Source organism: Marmota monax, unplaced genomic scaffold (genome assembly GCF_021218885.2).
Source record: "Marmota monax isolate L192 unplaced genomic scaffold, Marmota_monax_Labrador192_F-V1.1 WCK01_AAM20220418_F8-fsc00056, whole genome shotgun sequence".
Classification (NCBI taxonomy): domain Eukaryota; kingdom Metazoa; phylum Chordata; class Mammalia; order Rodentia; family Sciuridae; genus Marmota; species Marmota monax.
The window spans coordinates 4569579-4591893 of record NW_026695212.1 but is presented as its reverse complement, the minus strand read 5'-3'; the positions used below and the strand labels follow the sequence as shown (position 1 = coordinate 4591893).

At 38.3% G+C, this 22315-nt stretch overlaps 1 long non-coding RNA gene across 1 annotated transcript; it reads left to right on the top strand.

Annotated features, from left to right (window-relative positions):
- Nucleotides 1–92: 92 nt before the first annotated feature.
- Nucleotides 93–7452, top strand: LOC124083944 (uncharacterized). The gene is made up of 3 exons (XR_006848961.2): nucleotides 93–1259; nucleotides 5958–6066; nucleotides 7194–7452. It is a non-coding gene; the product is annotated as an uncharacterized LOC124083944 (long non-coding RNA).
- Nucleotides 7453–22315: the final 14863 nt, after the last annotated feature.

Here is a 22315-nt window from a genome sequence, read left to right as displayed (position 1 = left end):
CCCCCACCCAGCCACCCACAGGAGTCCCAGTTCCACACCAGATCTTCTGCGTAGCTACCCCCTCTACTCCTGCAAAACTCTGCCGCCCCCGCCTGCCCTCCTCCTGCCCCTCTGGCCATCTGCCCTGTTCCCGCAGGCTTCCCCACCAACGATCTTTTCCCCTCCTTGGCCTCTCTAACCCCCGCAACGCCCCTCTTTTGCCTTACTACTCCACCTACCATTGCTTCTCTCCTATGGAAATCTCCGCAAAGACCCCTCCCCATCCAAGTGCTCCCCTAAACACAAATGCATTTTCAGCTTCTAATGGCTGCTCACAAACAATACTGTCCCCTACTCTACGGTCCCAGAGACTTAACCACCCTCCTCTCCAGTTTGTCATGTATATAACTTAGTTATGCTAGGGTCACCCTGGAGAGTCAAGCCCCCGAGGAGAAGCCGTTGCTGAGCCTGGTGACCCTGAGCGTGGGCGATGGCGATGGGCTGCCCTCCCACCTCAACCTCAGCCACACACACCCTCCCCGATTTTACTGACACCAAATGACCGCTCTCCAGTCGCTAGGACAAGGGGAGGCAGAGAGACGCTTGTGGACGGCATCTGGGGAAGCAGTTGGCTGTGGGTTGCTAGGCAAAAATAAACATCAGAGACACCTCCCATTTCCTTACAACTGGAAGCCTTTTCCCCACGCGGCCACTGGGAGAGACACACCTTCCTCTCTGCTCTCTGCTGCGAGGGAGCGACACCTCTAAATTCTCTCGTCCTCTGGTATGATTCTTTCCCTTCCAAGACACGTGAAAAATTTCTCTGCCCTTTTAATTGGCCATGTACTACTTCTCTTTCCCATGAGTACCAAAAAAATTGCTTGCCCATCTCACACCTGCGCCTTGTGCTGCGTGGCACATTGTATGCCTTTGTCCAAAGGTCACCGGTTTTGCCATTTCAACAGTTACGAACGAGAGAGGAAAGCTGGACAAATCTCAGATGACAGGGCAGAAAGTTATGCTGTGGATTTCTTTTCTGAGAGGTATCTAGTTTTTGAAGTTCTCCTGAGGATACGGGTCCATTCCACTCCACCCAGCAGCGTGCGTCTTCAAGCCCCTTGCAGGACCCAGCTTGCAGGCCCAAACTAGTGCAGACTCCAAAGAGAAGGGAGCCACCTCCTGCGGAGTTCCATCGCCTCTACTGTTTGCAAATTGTCATAGCAACCTCCCACAGAGATCACCTTCAGCTTCATACAAAGCCAAAAGTTGAGTATTTCAAGGTAATGAGATCCTCCCAGTGTCTCTGGGCTCCTCTAATAGAATTAAGAGTAGGGGGCTTGGCAGAGGGAATCAGTTGCAAAGAGTAGAATTTTGCCTAATACGTCTTTCCAAAAAATTCTCTTGGGGCTTCGTCCTAAGAGAGTAAGACCACAGCAGAACAATCACTCTAACTACAAGCTGTAGAAGCTGATCTAAATTGGTCCTGGTGAGGAATATCTCCCTATGCTTATCACTGAAGGCTATTACATTTAAATGCACTTGGGAAAACATATTTAGTGTTCAGAATTAACTGAAAGAAAAGGTTTACTAAGTAGCAGAGATGAAACTAGGACTGGTTTCCTCACCTCTGGTCTGCTATCCCTATGCTTGCTATCATACCACCTTACAATTTCAAGAAAGTTCTTTCTTCCTCCTTTCAAAATAATTATGCTTATACTGTTTTCCTCTTTTTAAAAAAATATTTTTAGTTGTAGATGGACACAGTATTTTTATTTATTTATATGTGGTGCTGAGGATCAAACCCAATGCTTCACACATGTGAGGCAGGTGCTCTACCCCTGATCTACATATAGCCCCAGCCCCTGTTTTCCTCTTTTTAAAAATGAGTATTCCATACTACTGATGTTCAAATTTAAAAAAAAAATAAAATAAATAAATTTTAATATGAACTGACATTTGTTTGCAGGTTATCTGTACAATACCTCAATGGAAGCTGAGTATACTGCTTTTTCATGAATAAGAAAAGCACTAATTACTGTCAGTCATACTTTGATTTCTAAATTAATAATATTAATTTGTATATTAAACATGTGGAAAAAAACCATGAAGTTTTATTTTTTACAAACATAAAGAATCACTAATTAAGTCTGGCATGGTGGTACACTCTTCAAGACCAGCATCAGCAACATAGCAAGACCCTGTCTCAAAATTCAAAAAATAAAATCAAAAGGACTGGAGATGTGGCTTAGTGGTAAAGTGCCCCTGTGTCCAATCCCTGGTATTAAAAAACAAAAACAAAACAAAACAAAACAAAAAAACAGAAAGAAAGAAGAATCACTAAGTAAAAAGAGACATGAAACATGTTGTTTAGGAAACTTTTCTTGGTATGTTGTTTCATGAAATTACAAGAATAATTTCAATTTTATTTATTTATTTACTGAACATAATGGCATTTATTAATGAACATAATTGGCAGCTAACCCAATTATTAACCTTTTTTTTTTTGTACTGAAGATGAAACCCACAGACTCTTTATCAGTGAACTTCATCCTCAGTCCTTTTATTTTTTTTATTTTGATACAGGACCTTGCTAAGTTTCTGAAGCTGGCCTTCAACTTGCAATCCTCCTGCCTCAGCCTCCTAGTTCTTAAGTATTTTTATTATAATAGCATACCTTTGAAAATTATATTAATTCTTGCTGACTTCTAAACTAGTATTAACCATTGCTTGGATTTCTTGACCTCAGCCTGAATTAATATCTAGTAGAAAGATATACAAATGTTCTTGGGCTTTTAGGGAAGAGTGAACTGGGTAAATTCTGGGAGTTATTTTCCTCAAACTGTATTATTGTAATCTACACTTATGATTGCATAGTATACTGTATAATATAATTGCACAGTACACTATCTCTTTACAAAGTGCTCTCAAAATTATTACCATGTTTAATCTTCATAATTGCTAAATAACCAGAAATGATTTGTCTTTAAATAGCAACCCCCTTGAGAGCTCCATTCAGTTAGTAAGTCTGCTCTTTGGTTCTTGCCTGTTGTAAATCCTGTATCTGTACTGTAATGTTTATGAAATCCAGATTCAAATAGTAAGTAGGTAGGCAGGAATTAGCAGAAGTAGAGAGAAAGAAACTAGGGAAACTCAGAATTGAGACTTGTAGAAGGAAATTGATTTTTCACTAAGGAAAGTACTGATCACAGAGAAAATTGGAAACGAACAAGAAAATTACTGGCTTCAAACCACACTCACTCATTTACTTCCCTTGTCCCCAAAACATTTACAAAGAATTTAGTATGTCTAGGCCTAGGAGATATAATGAATCATCAGATGTAGTGGGCTAGGCTTCAGTCTGGCAATCTAATACAACTTTTTATTTTATTAATTTAAGCAATAAAAAATATAAGCACCTAACTATTAATAGTGGGGTCCTATGGTCTGAATGTTTTGTGTCCTTCCCAAGCTTTATAGCCTAGTGTCCATTAATGGAAACCCCTCAGAGAGAGGAGGCATGGAGTTCAGAACCAATGGCCAGTGGTATCTACCCTTGCCTCTGGAGGGTGGGTCCATGGCCACAGCTGGCATGGAAGTCCAGAAGAGATTTCTGTCCTGCTAGAAGGTTAGTTATCTGAAGGGTCTATATTGACATCCAATCTGCCAAGGTGATGATAAGGAGTCTACATAGGTCTGAATAGAGTCAGATTAGGAATTAACTTAAATTTTATCTGGAAATGTAGAAACAAAGTACAAGGACTTTTATAGCAACTAAGTAAATTGCTAAGAAACTGGCTGTGTTAGGGGAACACAGACTCTGGTTAATGTAAGTCTAATGCTTTTTAGGAGAAAACTATTAACTAATGGTACCTTCCATTCTTCAGCACCAAGGTTCAGAATCCCTTAGAGAATATGAAGATTTCGTGGTCCCTTAATGTAAACCCCTCAGATGCAGAAGACAGGGATGTCAGAACCCAGTGGCCAATGGCATCTTGCCTCTGGAGGGTAGATCCATGGCCACTCCTGGTATGGAAGTCTAGAAGATTTCTGTACTATTAGAAAGCTGGTGATCTAAAGTGTCCAGGCAGATTGGCTGTATTTTGGTCAGCACACTTACAGAGCCAGTTTCCTTCAAACTAAGTGCAAGAGGGTGCATTTGTTTCCTATAGCAAGTTAAATATTTGGAAGTGTCAGTGATTTATTCCATCATTTCTTGGGACCAGTTCATCTGCTTTTTTTTTTTTTTTTTTTTGCTTTTTTTTTCCAGCTGCATTCCAAAGACAGGATTAGTGTTGAAAACTAGAAAGTAGGTGCTGTATTTTGGTCTTCAATGCACCCCAGAGGCCCACAAAGGACTTGGTTGCCAGCCTTGTGGCACTGGGGAATATGGCAGAAATTTTAGGAGGTGGGGCTTAGTGAAAGGAAGCTATATGATTTGGGGTATGTCCTTAGAGCAGATATTGGGCTTCCAGCCCTTTGCTGTTTGCCTTCAGGCCGCCACGAGATGAGCAGCTTTGCCCTACCAGCTGCTCCCCACCATGATCTGCTGCCTCAGCACAGACCCAAAAGCAATGGGCCAACCAAACATGGTCTGAAACCTCTGAAGCCATGAACCTAAATAAAACTTTTCTCCTCATAAGTTATTTGTCTTGGGTATTTTGTCACAGAAAGGGAAAATATATTAACACAACAGTACAGGGAACATGTCCACAGCCCAGTGAAGGTCATGTGCAGCATGCTTTCTTTTTGCTCCCCAGATCCACTCTCTACTCTTTCATCCCACTCTGTGCCACAGGAGGCTTTACAGACAGAAGCAGGGGATTTTCTTACCCACTGGCCTTTGCTGAATTTGGCCAATGGAAGGTACTAGCAAGAGATCAAAGGAGTCAAGGGCAATGATTGGGGGCTTTTATCTCCCCGGCTGTGTGTCCCAGCCCCTGATTTTTATGCTGGCTATGTGTCTAACCCTAACCCCATACAACTTGGGGCTGTGAGTCATCCTTACATCTTCAGGCCCTCTTCCTCCAGCTCTAGGCTTCTGTGGGACAAGAACAGGACATAAATTTTATTCTCTCTTAAGATATAGATCTGTTACAAGGAAAGTTCAGAAAAGTCCAAATTAGTATAGCCCTGCTAAACTATGTCTGGTCTAAGGGATTTCTAGACTTGGGCTAGATGGAACAGGTATAGCAGGAATCAAGGCTAAGGAATCCTCCCAAAGAGTAATAGTGTCTTCACTAACACCTTTACCTGCCTGAGACCTCTCAAAATAATTACTGACATATATGTATGGTGCTTATTGCATCAGGTAAAGTTCTAGAGACTCTACTCATGTAAACACATATAATTCTCTGTCTTGTACAGTAGGTACTATTAGTCCTATCTTAGAGACAAGGAAATTGAAGCACAGACAGGTTAACCAACTTACCCAAGGTCATTACACAAATAAATGTCAATGCAAATGGTCTAGCTTTAGAATCTGTGCAGTTGCTGTTTGGGGCACTAAGTAGAGATTTGACCAGGCAGATCAGTACCATAATCCTCTCAATGTCATTATCACCACTAATAACTTTTCACATCACAAAATGAACTCTTTGGTAAAGCCCCCTCATGTTCCTGCAGTCAACCTCAGCAGTCTATGACCCAGGGCAAGCTTACTTTGTAAATAAGAACTGTGAGATGAAAAGAGCTAAGTGACCTGCCATAGATAGGAGTGGATTTAGAATTCAGATTTGTTGACTGCCAACAAAATTTTCTTTTTTTTTTCTCTCCCAAATTAGATTATTACAAAATTTACTTTAGGTACTTATAAAAACATATACCATAGGATGATCAAGTTTTGATATTGTGGGATTTGGGGAGAAAATTCTTGTGGCCACAGGAATGATTATAGTCTGGTCTTTAAGAATAAACTTGGCCAGATTCACAAAAAAAAAAATTAAATACAATTTTATTGTTTTCTCTTTGTTTTATTATAGCTAATCTGCCCCCTTTGCCTCAGGGGAATGGAAAAATAACAACAACAACAAAAAGAAGTATCCATGGCAGTTGAAGTGGGGGTTCTTCTAAACATGACCACCTCCTACGGTAATTCATATTTCCCTAGGACCTGAGAGAATTGCTTTTAATTAAATCAGACGTTTAGCCATATCTATACTCTTATTCAAGTTAAAGACCAGGTTGACCATATATTGGTTCATTGAGGTTGGGTAATTGTTGTTTCATAGTCCTGGACTATTTTTAGAAAGTATCTTTGACTGATGAAAAGCCTCTTTAAATATTATTATAGACAATACATTGTGCTTGTTAGTATCTCTCATAAGATGGTACTGGATAGATTCATTGTTCACACAGCAGTATTCTCCAACAAAGGTTCTGAAATACAAAAACTCTAGAGCAAACACTTGTGCTTAGCACATGTGCAGATGAATGGCCCTTGATCAGCCTCTTCAACTGGCACAGATAATAAAAATTAGCCAGGACATAATGAACTACTGATCGGCAGAAAATAACGGATATGAAGAAGAGATTAAGAGGGAGTTTGTTAAGTGATCATTCCTTTTTAGAGAAAAGGGAAAAAAACAATTTTATTATAACCTGGAAGGAACAATGGAGAGAATAATGCTCTAATAGAATAGGAATGGATAAATAAATCATGGTGTGCTAGACAGAATGAAGAGCAAGAAAATTGGTGTGGAGAGAGAACAAGAATAAGAGAGAAGAAAATGAGAGAAATTTTAAAAATTTTTATAAGAGGAACATGATGAAATGTGAGGTAAGGCCATGAATGAGATAAAGGTGAAAACAAAACTTAGAAAGAAATATCACTGGAATGCTGCAGACAAGCTATTTTCTTATAATGGACATCTTTATACCTGACACTTACATTATCTAGGGGCTCCTTAACCAGAACAGATTGCATTATGCTATAGGGAATGGAGGTTGGTCAGGTCATTGTCTTCTACTCTCTGGCCACACATTTTCATCTGATCTTGCAGGGGCACTTACAGCTTCTCTGGTGATACTTTTGTACCTCCCCCAAGGCTGAGAAGTGGAAAAGAGAAGGTGTCCCTTCAATACAGAGCTGCATCAGCATGGCTGATCCAAGCAGAAACCAAGGGCTCTTCCTCTTTTAGTGAAGGCCTGTTCCTGTGGTGCTGTTTCCCAACTTGGTCCTTATTTTGCTTTCCCTTATGTGCCTATCTCTTGAACAGAATTACTTCCTCTAATGATGCAGCTATCAAGATAGCAGCTGGGAAAACGTGAAAACCCAAAGAATTTATGCAAAGAAATACTATGTCAGGCATGTGAACTGAACTAGAATTGCATATTCCTGCTGAGACTCACTCAAGCGCCATCATATTTGCAAACGGGCACGTGGACGAATAAGCTAACCTGGTAGAGAAAGATGATCCAAGGCCAAGACATTATTGCATATTTCAGATATTTGAAATAAACAAAAAATCTTCATGCCGTTGTCTTGGAGTTTTTCTTACTTGAGAAATGAAAAATCAACACAATTTTTTTGATGAAAGCAGCCTTTATGTAAAGTTGTTGTAAGTTGAGAACACAGATCCCATTAGATGACTCAACAGCTATAATCCAGTTATTTCACAAGAAGAAAATAATACAATGGTCCTCAAAAAAGAAATGGAAAAGAGAAAGACTCCATTTTTTTTTAATTCATAAAAGGACTTTTCCATGGAGTAACTGGCACTGAAAGGTGTCTAAAGGAATTGTTATGAAGAGTAAGTCAGGGGGAAACACTAATTTTCTGAAATCCTGCAAGGTCTTACAAAGTGCCCGAGAAATCACTGAAAGCATATATGGCTAGCCAGCTCTGCAGCAGAGCCCACCACAGCTCAAGATCAAATTTTCAAGAGCAGCTTATGACTTCCTACTCTATGTCAATCAATCTCCTCAAAGTTGACGTAATGCCTACTGAATTGAAGGGTTGACAACTGTACCTGGTCATCAATTTGCCTTTGAATCAAGTTTTTCTTATCTCTCTTCCTCTTCCATATATTCCAGTCATCATTTCCATCATTAAAAATTTTCCTGATAAGATTTGGCATTATCTATAAAGCAGGAGTGGGGAACTGTGAACTAAAATTGTCCTTCATCTCTCTAAACCCCAAGTTGATTTTTATTTCCATCTCAAGTAATAGAAGACTTTTTAAATTCCCTAAAGAAACTGATGAAATTTTGGTTTGTCCCTGAGGGGACCATATATAAACAAGAACCATACTCACCTTTTAAAACTGATCTTGAGAAAATGACGTGGAAATGTTTTCCTACATTTAAAATATTATGATGATGACTTTCAAGTGGTAATGTCAACAATCTAGAACACAGCAGAAGACAAGAAAGGAATGTTTTATTCTACATATACACAATCGGTGTTGCAAAAACCATGCAGCATATAATCCAGACATTTTATTAATAGAAGAATTATTCAAACTTTTGTTCAAAAACAATCCACAACATGGTACAAGGGTCAGATGGCCTAATACCAATCGAAGCTCTGCTGTGTACTCATTGTATGACCACTGGAAAATGTCTCAACCTCTCTATGTCACAGTTTTCTAATCCATAAAGTACTATCTCCATTAGGGTTCCTATAAGGATTAAATAAGATGATCTACTTTAAATGCATAGAACAGAACCTAGCACATAGAAAGTATATACTACATACAAGTAAATACTATTTTATATACTTTTCTAGTAAACCTAGAAGTCTGATTCTCAGGCAATTGTCTATTAGATTTAGCAAATCAGGAGAGGTGGGAGGGTACCAGTAAAAGGTCCATTGTTAATTCACACTACATGAAGAGACAGAGAAATTTTCAAAAGCACGCAAGAATCCAAAAGGCATAGCAGCTTCAAGCCATAGAGCATCACAGCCAGCAATTTTTAGGTGATTCACCCCCACCTTTCTTTTCTTTTTCCTCTCTAGCAACTACACATGAGAGAAAACATACAACCCCTGACCTTCTGAGTTTGATTTATTTCACTTAATATGGAGGTCTCTACTTTCATCCATTTTCCTATAAATGCCAAAATTTCATTTTTCTTTATGGCTGAATAAAATTTCATTGTGTATATATACCTTAATTTCTTTATTCATTCATCTGTTCATGGATACCTAGGTTGGTTCCGTAGTTTGGCTATTGTGAATTGTGCTACCATAGACATGGGTATCCATGTATACCTGTAATAAGATTAATTCTTCAGGATGAATACTGAGGAGTAGAATAGCTAGGTCATATGGTGGTTCCATGCCTAGTCTTTTGAGGAAACTCCATAATGATTTCCATAGTGGTTGGACTGATTTATAGCCCCACCAACAGAGTAAAAGTGTTCCTTTTTTTCCTACATCCTCTCCAGTTTTTAGTATTATTCTTGATGACTGCCATTCTGAGTGGCATGAGAAGAAATCTCAGTGTAGTTCTGATTTGCATTTCCCTAATTGCTAATGATGTTGAACACTTTTTTTTTTCATGTATTTCTTGGCCATTTGTTTTTCTTCTTTACTCTCAATTATTTTAGAAGAGAGAAATGGAGACCCCACCTACTTCAAATCTATGGGTATATGTGGAAATGAAACCACACTGAGCAAGAAACTCTCAGGAAGTTCTCTGGAAGATATATCTCTTCCTAGATCCTTCTCCTATCACAGTGCCTGAACTAGGGTACAGCAGCCTGCTTAGCGTATCAACATGAGTTGAGTATCATTATTCTGCTACATTGATCCAATACTTCCCATACTCTTGCTTATCAATGAAAATTTCCAGATAGAATGATAGAGAAAATTAGTTACTAGGAAAAACTATGAAAAATAGAGTCATGTTGAAAATTTCTCCATGTGTTTATTTCAGACAGAGCCAGTCTTTTTCCATTAGTCTGTGTAATTTCCAAGGTCAAAAGTCTTTTCCAAAAAGATTCTAGGAGAGTCTTACAAAATACTAACCTATTTGGAAGCAGCAGAGCATGACTCTATTTTATTCCACATCATATTCAATTTAATGCTGACAACTTAATTTGAGAAGATTTATGCAAAAAATAATAACCATTGATAACTACCATTTTTTAAATTCTGAAAAAGGGACTTGTTTTTTCCTATTATTATTTTGCTTTTGCACTTTTGTCTTTGAATATTAAGACTTGTATATATTGAAACAGAAATTTCAGGTCATATACCAAAAAGAATGGCTTCCCCTGTATAGGAGAAGTAATTGTCATAACTATGTAGGAACTTAATGGTTCAGTTAGTTAATAATTAAAATTGTGTGCAAATGGAAAAGTTAGAAGTTATAGACCCAAAGCAAGCTTATAAATAAGTTTTCTTTGCCTTATAGAAGGCTTTTGAAAATGTGAACTCAATGCCAACATTTTGAAAGTGAGACTTAATATAAATATCAATTTTGGCTTTTCTGGAAATAAGGCAAAAACCTAGCTGTGCTGTCCTCTCTCTCAGTCTTGCAAGGCAGTGAAGGACCCTCCCCTCCCTTCCACCTTCTTGCACCTCTCAAACTCCACCTCAACTCTGCACCCTACAGATCACCGCAGTCCTTACCACTTCCTGTTATTGTGTGTGTCTTAGGCTAACTTTACCTATCGACAGTACCTGCCTTTCTCCACCAGGCACTTTGGTAAAAACCTACAATGAATTTTGTATTTCCTGAAATTCCCTTGTCACCTACTTTATGGTTTTAAGTTTATCCTTGCTCTTCTTCCTTTTCATCACTTATATTCCATTTCTTGATACTACTGTCACAATGAACAGAGGTCAATTGTGATTTGGGTATTCATACTGAGACCTTTCCAACTAGTTTTGTGCATAGATACATATCTGGCACAAGAAACATTGTTTTCCTCTTGTACTTGAAAATCAAATCAGTTTCTACTTAGTACCAAAATGTTCATACATTAAGACCACTGCCTATACAAAAGCTAATACAGTGATATATGCACTGTTCTGCCCTTTGGTGACCTAATACAAAGTTACTGTAGATAGTTAGCTCTATTTTGGGACTCTTTATACATTATAAGCACATAAGTGATATTCTTACAGTTATTAATTTTATTTTATTTTATTTTTTCTGAAAGTAGTTAAGGTCCTCAACTTCATGTAGAATTTCATAAGCATGGTTTGGATCAAGCAGTGATTCACATGTGTCTCAGTGCTACAGAAGCACTCAGCTGAAAGGAATACATTCAGCAAACAGATGAATCTTAAACTGCTTATTCAGTGTCACAACTTAGATGTCTAATAAATATCCTGAATGCAATGTAGCTAATACTGAATGCATGAGTTCTATCTTTCCTTTCCTGTTCTTCCCAGTGTGTTTCGTGTTTCAGCACATAGCATCTCCAGCCTTCCAATCACTCAGGCCAAACACCTTTGAGACATTCTTGACTCCTCTCTTACTCTTATACCTCACATCCCATTCATCTGCAAATATTGTTAATTTTGCACTCAAAAATATCCATAGTCACCTATTTCTCACTGCTGTCACTAATATACCACAGTCAAAGGCACACTCTTCTGAATTACAGAAATAGACGCCTATTTGGTCTCCATTGCCTCCTTTAAACTTGACACAAAATCATACAGATCTCTTTCAAACACAAGATTATGTCGCCCTCATTTCAAAATTTTCCATTAGTTTCCCATCAGCCAAGTAAAAGCTGAAGTGCCTGGAATAGCCGGAATCTCCTGTATGATTTCCCTGCTGCCCCTGTCCTTCTCTAATGCTGTCTGGTTCCACCCTCCCTTGCTCACCCTTTCACTCATCCTGGTCTTGCTGCTGTACCTCAAACACTCTAGACATGCCCTCACATGCACTCATCTCATTCCCTGCAATGCTCTTCCCCTGGAAAGCCTCACCTCCTTCAGGTCCCCTTTTAGGTGAGTTCAACCCTGACACTCTATTTATAATTTTGAAGCCTATTTGTATTTTTATATACTTACTGCTGTCTGCAATATATCTTTACTCACCTGTTTTCTCTTTATCTCCCTCCAGTAGAATATATGCTTTCTGAAAACAGGGACTTTTGTCACTCTTTGTTCTGCTGCTGTTGTTTTATACCAAGAACAGTGACTGGGACTTGGGAGTCCCACAATAAATATTTGATGAATGAATTAGGTAGAAATGCCATCAATTTAAACTCTATTTTCAGAATTAAACTCTATAAAGGAGAAGGCATGATTCCAATCTGGAGCATCTTTATATGATCTTCAAAAGAACAGGAAACAAAATAAAAACATTTATTTCTTACATTCTTTGGACAGGACCCACGAGTCCTGATTTATCAAAACTAAGCCTGTGGGCTGAATTCCAAAGGTGTGGAACCCCTATACATGAGGTTATATAAGGAAGTTCTCTATGTTGAGATATGCCATAAAGGGGCAGAGAGTTCTGTTATGATCTTTGGGTGACTCTGCTCACTTTTGTCAGAGGCATCCAGGATTTGAATGTGTCTTAAATAGGGCCTTTAAAGGAGGCGTGCTGAGGCCACTTGGCTGTTTCTGGGTCTGAGTTCTACTCTGTCAATTTGATAGCACCACCAACTGCTGCATTTGTTTTAAAATCTGCCGGTGGGTTAAGATGTTACAACTCTTGGCCCTAGATTATTAGAATGTAGCATGTTGCTTCTGAACTTGAACAAATAAAACCTCAGGGAAAAAAAAGACAAAAGCCAAATACAACAGAAACATCTGCCACTTTAGTGGCAACAACTATAAAACAAAAACAAAGTAGACAACACATTGGCCACATTAAGGCCTCTATTCACTGTTGATTTGTTAGTGCTGCTTTAGACAGGGCTGTAATCACTGTTGTATGTGCCATCAAAGAAGTTGTGTTAAAACAAGAAGTGATCAGCTGTCCAATCTGATTATTAACTCTAGAGTTGGCATTTACCCATTTTGTGGAATTTATGTTCATGTTGACTTTTCTTTAAAACCCCGAGGAATAATTTGCAAACTGTTCACCCTGTATAGATATTGTTCTAAGGGCTTTTCTGTAGTATCTGACTACGGTGTTATGAGGAAGAGAATGCGATTATTTCCATTAATAATGGAGAAACTAAAACAGAAAGAGGTTACATAACTTGTTAACACACCTGGTTAGTTGCAGTAGCTGTTTGAACACCAATCATCTTTGAGTTCATCTTCTTAACTATTGCAGGGTTTTTTGTTTTTGTTTTTGTTTTTTAAAGAGCATAATAAGCAGCACTCAAATAATTGGAGTATTTATAACTTTTTATTCAAGTTCTGCAGGAAATGCAAGATAAGAAAATCTAGTCTTGCAGAGTCAAAAGCACTGTTGAGAATTTAATGACCTTGGAAGACGAAGATCCTTTGAGAATGCAAAAATTTAACCCCAAGCAACATAAGCTTTTATGAAAATGCCTTTCATCTCCCTCCAATCCCAGAAGTGACTAGATATCATACAACATCAGAAAAAGGGCAGAAGGGCATAGTAGGATATTCTGGATATTCTTCCCCCAGAGACTTATTTATGACGGTCAGTACAAGGTCTCTAAAGATACCACTGGACATGGAAGAGTACAGCATAGGGTTGCTCTCCACACCTCAGCTGCACCGATGGCAGTATATGCCAACATGACAGGACAGCTGTCCTTCCCAGGCAGGAAAGACCCAGAGCTCCTAAAGAACACAGATTTGCCTCATTGTAAATTCTAGTCACATGCTTCAAACATGCTTTCAGGATACATAAGTGTGCTTCTGCTGCACACTTATGAAGCAACAACAAAGTCTCCCGACATTTTAAGTTGTAAATGTATTCCATTTCCTTCTCAGCAAGCTTTTGGAATATTTTTCTTTAGTGTCCAATGTAAACATATTACAATTAATTTTGAAAACTCAAAACTCTTAAATACTTCTGTTCTCATTGGTTGCCAGTGTAGTTTTAAAAAATATCACAGGCCTAATTTTCCCCAAAGCACAAAGGAAGAATATTTTGATGATAATAATGGTTCATTCAGTGTTCCCTATTTTAAACACACACTTTGAGAATCAACAGAAATAATGCTCTTTTTAAGATGTAAATCTAGCCATGTTATATGTCCACTTAAATGGCCCATGGTTCCCTGCTTGCTGCTCTCAGGATGAAGTCTGAATTCCTTAGCATAGAACTGGGGTAAGCAGGAGTCACATTGCTCCAGATCTTTGAATGTGCTACCTCCTTCACCAGAATGTGTTCTGCACACTTTCCCCACCCCTTCTCCTGGATTCTTCCCTTTCCTTCAGGTCTCACTGGGGAGATCTCAATCTTTTCTGACTACTCCCTCCTGGATTAGATATATATTAGTCAGGGTTTTCCAGAGAAGCGGAATCAATATAGGATAGGATATTTCTATAGTTACAGAGAAAGATTTATTATATAGATTCATCCATGTGATTATGGAAGCTGAGAAGTCCCATGATCTGCTATCTGCAAACTGCAGGCTTGGGAAAGCTGGTGATACAGTTCCAGTTCAAACAGAAAGGCCTAAAACTAGCGGGGGGCAGATGGTGTAATTCCCAGTTCCAGTCCAGAGACCTGAGAACCAGGAGTGCCAATGTCTGAAGGCAGGAGAAAATGGATGTCTCAGCTCAAGCAGAAAGGAAGTTTCCCCTTTGTCTGCCTTTTTGCTCTATTCAGGACCTCATAGATTGAATGATGCCCACCCACACTGGTAAAAGCAATCTTCACTCAGTCTGCTGATCAAATGCTAAGCTTTTCCAGAAAGACCCTCACAAAAAAACACCCCAAAATAATATTTTCCTAGCTATCTGGGTATCCCTTAGCCCAATTGAGTTGACACATAAAATTAATGATGACAAGTCCATGCCTTGCCAAGTTAGTTTGTATAGATATAGGCACATCTTTAAACATACTTAATCTCTGAATAATGACTATAGAGAGATCATGGTTTCACCTAACATGATAGAACTATCCTGCATACAACCAAAAGTTGCACAAACCACTTCTCCAGAAAAGGAAGTAAAATTCTACAGTGATATTTACTCTTCCCTGATTTGATTTGTTGATTTGAGTAAAATCAACAATACTTACATACAAATTTAAGGTCAAATCATCTCAAATTATAAGAAAAGGGAATATAAGAGGAAAGAAAACAAAAAAAAAATCTGTTATATACACACAAAAATATATTCAAAATAAGGATGCAGTACTTATGACAATTATAGTCCTTGTTAGTATAGCTGGTCATGTGGCAGTAGTTAGTATTTATATCTGCATTCATCTACTCACAATCTTTTTCCCCTTTGCTTTTAGAAAATCATTTCAGCTAGTCATGGTCCTTTACCTGGTGAGGGTGACCAACACCTTCATTCCTGAAGGATTTGGGCCATTCATAGTCCTGCCTGCATTGAATTTGTAGTTTTCTATTGACCTTAATCACAGGGTACTGTAACACTAAGAGACAAGCCCCGGGGACCTTCTATATTGCAGACAAGCAAGCTCTTCTTTACCTCCACTGTGGAGCCATAGGCCAATTTCTTGTTGGTGGTTAGGAGCTGTCACCCCAGGCAACATCATGACTCCCTTCTTGGTCTGTTAATTCAGAGGAATGAGCCCAAAGTGGCTTACCTTCCAGTTCAATGGGATCATTGATGTGTTTCTGGAAGGAATCTCTCCCTCTTGAACTAAGACCTCTGGGTCAGCAGAGTATAAAGTTGTGGGAATAGGAAATAAAAATTTTGCTAGACAGTTACCAGGGTTCATAGTGAATGGTATCACTTCCATTTTCAGCCCTTAGTTCCTGGATTTGTGAATCTTGGGTGTCAGAAGAACAGTATCATATACTGGATGCTGATTCAGAGCACATTCTATAGAACCTTAACCCAGCCCTGAAACACACTACCATCGAGTTGATGGTTCAACTGAGTATTTAAGGAGCCAATTTGCCATTATCAAGTTGGTGACTCCAGCATGGTGGGTAAGAACAATGAATGGGCATTGTGACCTTCTTTTGCTGTGAAGTAAGTTCCTTGATCAGCATCAATGTTGAATAATACCATGATAATAATACCATGATAGTGAATAAGGCATTCTGTGAGTCTATACTGTAGTTTTGTTAGAAACATTACATGTGGAGAAGGCAAATTTTGCATATAAATGTAGGAGTGCATATGCTAGGAGGGAAAAATGTTGCTTCTTCCATGCTGGACATTGTCCAGTATACTCAACCTGCCACCAGATTCCTGGCTAATTGCCCTGGGGAATAGTGCCATGTTAGAGGATCTGTGTTGGCAGATTGGGCACTCAGTGATGACTGTAGCCAAGTTGGCATTGGTGAGTTGAAATCCATGTATAATCTCCACCTCTGCCACTCTGGCTGCTTTGTTAATGAGTCCATTGGGTAGTGACTAGGGTAGCTGGGGAAGGAAGCTGACAGTATCCTTAGGATGAGTCGTCCCATATACTTGATTATTAAAATCCTTCTCTACTAAGGTCATTTTTTTTTTTTTTGTACCAGGGATTGAACCCAGAGGAACTTAACCACTGAGCCACATCCTCAGCCTTTTTTATTTTTATATTTTGAGACAGGGCCTCACTGAGTTGCTAAGGCTGGCTTTGAACTTACAATCCTTTTGTCTCACAGTCTCCCAAGCCCTTGGGATTATAGGCATGTGCCACCACACCCAACTTTAAGGTCACATTTTGTAAGCATTCACATGCAATATGCATATATTCACAAACAATGTATATCCACACAAGTCTCTTCCAGATGTTTTTGTTATCAATTTTCTAATCTTGTTCTTTTCAAGTCTCTGACCCTTCAGTCAAATTATTGGCCACAGTCCATGAAGTGGTATATAATTTTGTGTCTAGTCCTCTTCCAAGCAATGTGCACAACCAGGTTCACTGCCCAAAGTTCTGCTAACTAGGAGATTTTCCCTCACCACTGTCCTCTGGAGATTCCCAGAGAGAGGACATAGTGCTGCAGCTTTCCATGTGGGGATAGTACCTGCATAGCATGCACAACTGCATTTAAACCATATCCAATCCTCTTCCTCTGCCAACTGATTATAGGGAACGTCTCAGGATGCCATAGAATCAGGATGGGAGAGAGAAGTGTAGCAGAAGTAAGGACCATGGGTATTTGGGTTATCCCTTCATGTAACTTACTTGTGCCTTTAGTGCTTGTTCATCCCTGGTTATCTATCTATCTATCTATCTATCTATCTATCTATCTAATAGATAGCTCACACTTCCCTGTGATAATGGAGTATTGTTATGACTTGGTATGTCAGATAATAGCAAGCTTATAATAGGAAGTTCAAGTCACATGTTAGCTTGGCAGTTCACGGTCAAGTATTTAGTCTCTACTAAGGCCCCATAGCAGGCAAAGAGCTATTCCTCAAAGAACAATTATATGTGGATGATGGTAGAAACTTGCTCCAAAATTATGAAGGCTTGTACTGGAATCAAACAGTATCCCTGCCACTGCCACTTTAAGTACAATTGTATCTGCTGGGCCATATGGCCCAAGGAACTAAGCAGTATGGACCTACTGCAGAAACTTTTCCTGTTCCAGGTCTCACCCCAAACTAGGAGATTTTCAGATCACTCAGGAAATGGGCCAGAGTGACATACTTGATATGTTGCTTACAAAACCTGAAGATACTATTTCCTAGGTTGCAGGAAAAACAAGATAGAAGATTGTTGTAAGATACAATAAATTATCCTTCAGCTTAGAAGGAATATCTTCTTATGCGACCATGTCACTGGACCTCTAGAGATTCCACTGAGGTAGAAGTTTTTTTTAAATTTTAGTTGGATTGATTTCTCACTTTCTGATATTTAAATGTTACTTGGGTTGGGGGAACCTCTTCTACAGGAATAAAAAGTCCTATTAGAATTTAGGGACTAAATTCCCCAATTTTGTCAAGGATATTTTCACGTATCCATATCACAACTTATAGGATTCTTTTGTATCCCAATCAATTCCTTCACTTTAATAGTAGACATCCTTCAAGACTGGAAATTCAACTTGCATTGTAATTCAGCCATTGCACAATGAGGTTCTGCATTTGATTTTCAGAAATTTCAGCTCTATAGCTTCAGGAGATAAGGCACTTCTTCAGGGTGCAAACAGAAGTTCTTAGGTCATTTGTATGTCATTTGAACTGGAAATTTAAACTCCTGGCCCCATTCTTTCCTTTCACAGCTTTTCCTAGCAACATTAGATATAATGAACCAATGTTGCTATACTCATTAATTTTCCAAAAATGTTGGAAATTATCATAAATAAAGCTTCCTAACTCCTTGCTTTTTATAAAGGGTCAATTAGGCATATCCATTGCAGATGTTTTGCATATATCTATAAAAAACCATGTGAATGGTTATCAATGCTATCTTTACTATTAAAAATAGTCATTAGCATCTTTAATCAGATTAGAAAAATCAATTCCAGGAACCACAGTACCAATTCAGAAAAATCATCCTTAAAATTATGTTCCTCTAAAAGTGCTTTCAGTACCAACATCTGTATTAGTCAGTATTTATTAGTTTGAATTCTCCAGAGAAATAGAACTAATATGATATAGATAGATGGATAGATATAGATTATTGAGTCAATATTCTGACATAGCCCCATGACAGTTCCTGAACTACAGGGTTCAGATTGCTTCTGGGCTACTGAACACATGGGATTATCAGGCAGGTGGCCTTCCCAGGGAGGGTCTGGAAGTTCTATACCTCTTTCCACATACCTTGCTCTATGTACCTTTTCATCTGGATGTTCATTATATCCTTTGTGACTTATTTTTCATAAATGAGTAAACATAAGTAAAGTGTTTCCCTGAGTTCTGTGAGCCATTCTAGCAAATTATTGAACTGGAGGGGAGGGACTGCGGGAACTCTAGAATTATGGCCAGTTAATCAGAAGTATATCTCATAACCTGGAACTTGTGATTGGAATTTAAGTGGGGGACACTCTTATGGAACTGAGCCCTTAACTTATGGAGTCTGCAGTTAACTCTGGTTAATGTCAGAACTGAATTGAATTATAAGACACATAGATTATATCCATTGAAAAATTGCTTGGTGTAGAAAAAAACCTAACCCATTATGGTGACCAGAAGTGATATTCATTGATAGTATAGTAAGAGAAAGCAGATGTCAGTGCCTTTTGCTTACTATTCACAGAGGAAAGAGGGCAGGCTGCAATTTTAAATAAAGGAGTCAAGTAGCCCTCTCCAAAAGACAATATTTGAGTGTTTGAAATACTAAGCAAAGTTGTCCCCAGATGTTTTAGGGGAAGAGCATTTAGACAAAAAGAAGAATTAATGCAAAGCCCAGAGAGTTTGCTTAGTTAGTTCCAGTAACATGATTTAGTTTACATTGGGAATAGATAAGCACTATTTGGGGAATAAGCTTTATTTTGGTAAACAAGAAAATGATCCTTCTTAATTGATAGTTTCCTTTTTCACATCCCTTGGACATTTTCTTGTGAGTCACTTCTGTGCCAAATTAAAAATCTTATCCTATACATCTGAATCTTATCCAATGACTTTCAGCCAAGTAATCTTGGCACACAGGAACATTATGACCTGTGAATAGGGTTTCCCCCAAATTCACAGCCAACTTGATTTTTAGGATACTGCCATAAAATTGAATAAAAACATTTAACTTAAATTCTGTTTTTTAACACTATTTCAAAATGAGCTTTTATAAGAAGGACACGAGATTCATGCTTTGGAATAAGAGTTATAATTACAGCTGCATAATGATCCTAAGAAACATTTCTGCACCTGAGAATCAAATATTCTGTGTGGACCTTTGGAACCATATCAACAGTGGAGAAATCATTACTTTGGGTTCTTGTCAGTTTTTAACCAAATCAAAAGGGAATGTATCCATTTATTGGAATTGGTCCTAGACATGTTTAGTCACCGGCCAAAAAGGAAAGTCACGTTAAGGCTTTTTCAAAAGTAAACCAGAGAATATAGTTTACATGAGAAAATTAAATGGCAAATAAACCTTATCAAAATGTTTACACTGGTAATCAAAGAAATACAAACAAATTATATTCCTTAAAACCAATTTAAATAGGAGTTAAAATATTTTAAATCTGCATTAAAATATATAAGACTATTGCACAAAGATTAATGATTTGGGAAAACATTTAAGAGATATTTTGATGCACAATGAAACATGGTTTGGACACATGGTCTCAGGCATATAAAAATATGTATTAGAAACAAAATCTGGGTGGAAATACACTAAATTGGTAACAGTAGTCATCTTTGAATATTGAAATTATACAGATTTTTACTTTTCTTTATATTTTTAGTGCAATAAATTTATAATAAATACCACATATATTGTTTCTACTCTTTTTATTCTAATATAAATTATGTATTTTAATATATGAATCATTTATGATTTTCAGTATGCAAATTGCCAAAATTATTTTAAAATGGCATACAAATATATTAAGTATGGCTAAGCAGTAAAAAAGAAAAGTAAAATCTTTCCTAATTAAAGATAGTTTTCAATTTCCTAGATGTCAAACCAGTGCTTTAGTCTGATGTTGCTTTGGCTAGAATGAATCAGTAACAGTTTATCTGGGACTAACTGCTAGGTAGTTTAATATTTACCAAATTATTAGTGAAAGTGGCTTTAGGGAAACCTTTAAGATAGGCCAAGCCCTAAGAGTGGTGTCATTAAGGAATAGTTGAATAGGATAAATAGTTCAAATAGGTCAACAATGTGTGGCTGGCAATGTGATGAGGAGAACACCTACCTAGCTCGTGTGAGTCTCTGGCTTTGGTCCCAACACTGCAAGGGAAAAAAAGGAAAAAAAAAAAAACAAGGAAAAGGGAGGTAAGAGTACGAATCTAAATTTAATATACCTACAAATGACCTTACAGGAAGCAAGAAAAGAAATTTGAGAATCTATCTAGAGTTGCAAATTTGTGCAGGTAAGCATTGCACCTTTATTGTTTTTCCTTTCAATTTGGTATTCCACCCTTTTGTTATTTTGTTAAATGATATCCTGTCTTAATGTCAGGCTTAATACAAATAAGTAATATCTTCTTTCTTTTTCTGACAGAGGCTTTCTAGTTTTTTAAAGGCAAACAGTTTAATTTTATTACTAGGAAAAAATGGTATTGGTTATTTGAAGGACACGTGTTTTGCCTTGTTTCCGATTAAGTCTTTGCTCTTGAAACTCTGGAAAACCAGTGTCTTTAATGCTCCATTTCATTATGAGGCAGTTATGCTCAATGAGTTTGAAGCATCCCCAGAGAGGCTGCCTTCTCTCAGGGATACTCGTTCCCGGCTGGGTTACTTTTCTGCACCTTGGTGGCCCATGTAAAAAGTTAAAACACCAAGTTGTCCAGTTTTCCACAAAAACAAGCTAAATGTGTGGAAATTCAAGTTGCTGTTCAGATGAGTGGATGTCGAAGCCTGGTGATAAGGATGCAGGGAATCTGAAGAGGCACTTGAAACAAAGCCATCTGAACACTTGCAGGACTTCTGCTTCGTTCTTTGGAAAGATAATTTCTTTAAAGTGCTCACTTAGTTCACCCAGGTGAGCAGTTCTTCTCCCAAAGCTTGTTTCTCATCCTGCTCTGCCCTGCAGGTGTTTTTAAGTATTTTTTGGAATATTCCTCTCTCAGGAATTAGCATGAGATACAAATTTGCTATTCTGTTTCAGTCTTCCTTTTGTTGGGATGGACATTAGATTTTCTTACTAATTGTCACACAGACATTTAGGTCTTTCATTCTCTGGAGGCCACACTATGAATCCTAACCAGCTCTAGCAAGATACTTCACACCTCAGAGCACCCCTAAGTCAAAAGCAAACACAATGCTAATGAATAACAACGCAAAGGAGAGGGAAAGGAGAGAAAAACATTTTTCTGTTAAACTCCTTACTACTTCGCCTGGAAATCACTTACACTTCCTAATTTCTTTGCAGAGAGCCAGTCTGTAATGAATTTGGAATGTGAATCAGTTGCCATATGAGCAAGTTTGGAAGCAGATCCTCCAGCTGTGGTTGCTCCTCAGGTGACTACGTCCCTGCTGCTGCCAGGATTGCAGCTAGTTGACTAGTGACATGCTCACCTTCTAAATGGCCTCTTAGAATTGCCAGGTCTGGATACAAAGGGGCAACTTTATACCACTGCAGCCACCTCAGACTCCTACACGTTGCTGCAGACCTTGGGAAGCCAACAAGGAAGTATTTGAAATAAACTGTCCTTTCCCTTATTCACAGGGAAGACATGGAGGAGAGGGGTTTAGCTATAAGCCTTAAATGTTCAGGAGTAAAGGCGCTAGCCTCAGCACTG